The sequence below is a fragment of the Silene latifolia genome, chromosome 11, assembly GCF_048544455.1.
Source record: "Silene latifolia isolate original U9 population chromosome 11, ASM4854445v1, whole genome shotgun sequence".
NCBI lineage: Eukaryota > Viridiplantae > Streptophyta > Magnoliopsida > Caryophyllales > Caryophyllaceae > Silene > Silene latifolia.
The window spans coordinates 60,560,861-60,563,554 of NC_133536.1; the positions used below are offsets into that span (position 1 = coordinate 60,560,861).

General features: G+C 38.7%; 1 non-coding gene across 1 annotated transcript; it reads left to right on the forward strand.

Annotated features, from left to right (window-relative positions):
• Nucleotides 1–239: 239 nt before the first annotated feature.
• On the forward strand, nt 240–346 carry LOC141615636 (small nucleolar RNA R71). The gene has a single exon (XR_012530046.1). It is a non-coding gene; the product is annotated as a small nucleolar RNA R71 (small nucleolar RNA).
• Nucleotides 347–2,694: the final 2,348 nt, after the last annotated feature.

Sequence of the window (2,694 nt, forward strand, 5' to 3'; positions counted from 1 at the left end):
CAATGTGAGCATTAAGTTGAGCACCCAATTGAGTAATAGAGTCTACTTCATGCTTTCCTCCTCTAGTAGCCTTGCGAGGTCTACTATATTGTGAATTATGGACCGCCATTTCCTCAATCTTGTTCCAAGTTTGATTGTCATCAACTTCGGTGAACATTCCATTTGATCCCATGTTGAGAATGTTTCTTGAATCTTCATAAAGACCGTTCCAAAATTGTTGTACCAAGAACCACTCGCTAAGTCCATGATGAGGACATGAGCGACAAATTCCTTTGAATCGCTCCCAAGATTCATACAAAGATTCTTCATCTCTTTGCTTAAAGCCCGTAATTTGAGCTCTTATCATGTTAGTCTTTTCCGGTGGATAGAAATTTTTGTAGAAAGCTAGAGCCAATTTCTTCCAAGAATCAATTCCGAGAGTAGCCTTATCAAGGCCTTTCAACCATTGTTTTGCGGTGCCAATTAGAGAAAAAGGAAATAAGACCCATCGAATTTGGTCTTGAGTTACACCGATTTGAGAAATCGCATCACAATAGTCGCAAAAAGTCTCCATGTGAGAGTGAGGGTCTTCACTAGGCATCCCCCCCAAATTGGCTTCTTTCGACTAATTGGATAAAGACGGATTTGGCAATGAAATTTCCGGTTAAATGATGTGGTGTGGGAGTACCATTAGGTAGGTTCTCCTCGGTGGGTACGGAATGTGATGAAAATTTAGGCATTGTGGGTTGATTTTGTGTTCGATTTTGTGTTGGGTTCTCCTCACCTTCTCTAGCAAAAGGGTTGATGAACTCAATAGTGTTTGGTTGAATATCTACAACCTCACCAATACCTCTCAAAGTTCTCCTAGCAAGTCTTCTATTGGTTGTCAAAGTCCTTTCAATTTCGTGATCAAAGGGTAACAAGTTACCTTGTGATCTTCTAGACATGTAAAATATCAAACAACTCGAAAATAATTAGAACAAACCTTGAGGAGTTTTACTTCCCCAAGGCAAAGAAAGACACAACTAATAACAATATAAGAAAATCTAAATCAAGTTAACACCGTCCCCGGCAACGGCGCCATTTTTGGTCGGACTCACTTGGAGATTTAGTTTTCGGTACTTGTCGTTAGGAGCACCTAGACCAAAACATAATTTATAACTCCACAAACAACTCTACAATAAGTAAAGAGGCAAGTAAAGGTCGGATCCCAAGGGACGGGAATTGAGATGAGATTTTCAATTGCAACTAGTGGTGTCTAAGGGTGTCACAATTTGGGGTTTGAGGTAGAAGATCACTAAACTAAATGGCAATAAAAGTAAACAAGCAAGATGATTAAAAAGGGGTGTAAACAATTGATAAAAGGCACTAGGGTGTCATGGGGTCATAGGGGATTCATGGGAATTGATCATACAAACATATTCTCAAATTATAAGCAAGCAATTATTGTTGTGATGGATCGAGTTGGTTTATATCTTACAATCCTAGGAAAGTTTGGGTCTCGGAACCGAATCGATTAGATTGTACAACACCTACAAGTCGACTTAATCTTCCCTACTCAACTATATGCATGGTCTAATGAGACTCGAGTTGGTTTATGTCTTACAAGTCTCATTGAAAAGATAGGTGATGGGTAAAAAATGCAAGGATTCATAGGCTCGCATTTCATCAAACATAACATGTGCATAAGTTGAGATCACAACAAGCAATCAAATAAACTATGAAAACATATTAATTTAAGCATGAATCATCCCCCATGTTGGTTTCCCCTAATTACCCATTAACCCTAGCTAAGGAACTACTCACTCATTATCATGTTGAATATGCTAGCAAGGTTGTCAATCATACCAACAAAGTGAAACATGATGAATAAATGAAGATAATTAACAATAATTAAAAAGGGATTAAGAGAATTATACCTACTAATGATTCCAATAATAAAGCAAAGAATAATAGAAGTACTTGATGATTGATTGGAAGGTTGTCAATCTCCCAATAATAACCCAAATAATCTTCAATTACCCAAAATAAAAGATGAACAAAAGAGAGATTAAGGAAATGAGATTTGTATTAAGACTTGATTAAATGTTGATTACAAGGTTAAAGAGAGATTTGATTGATATTAACTATACTAAAGATTTCTAAGAAGAACATGCTCTTCTAATTAGCCTAATGGGGTATTTATAGTGGGGATTAGTTACATAAATTAGGGTTTACTAAGGGCTTAAATGACGATTAAGTCCTTGAGGAATCGCCGGTCTCAAGGGAGACTCCGGTCTTAGAAAAATATGCGCATCCTTCCTTGAAACTTGTAGAAGACGAAATGGCTGACACACAATCAGAGCGTCCGGGGCACGGGAGGGGCGGATTGGGAGTGTTTTGGACGAGCGGATTGTTTGGTTGGACGGGCGGATAGTGGTGATTCTGGACGGGCGTCCACTGGGGGAAGACGCTCGGATTTCCCCTCTTGGACGGGCGGCTTGTGGACAATCCGCTCGGATTGTCTTACAGCTATTTTCTTTCTTCTTTTCTTCCTTTTTCTTCATAAAATCCTTGAGGATTTCCTGGGGGATGCAAGGATCTTTTCTCATCATTGCCCATCTACTATAGTATGTACAAAGGTCTTCTAGTCTTGTCTTCTCTTTGATGCTTGGTCATTGAATTCAATCAATTTAGCTTTATTTTGCCATGAAAATGCAAGGTTTGCACTCCTTT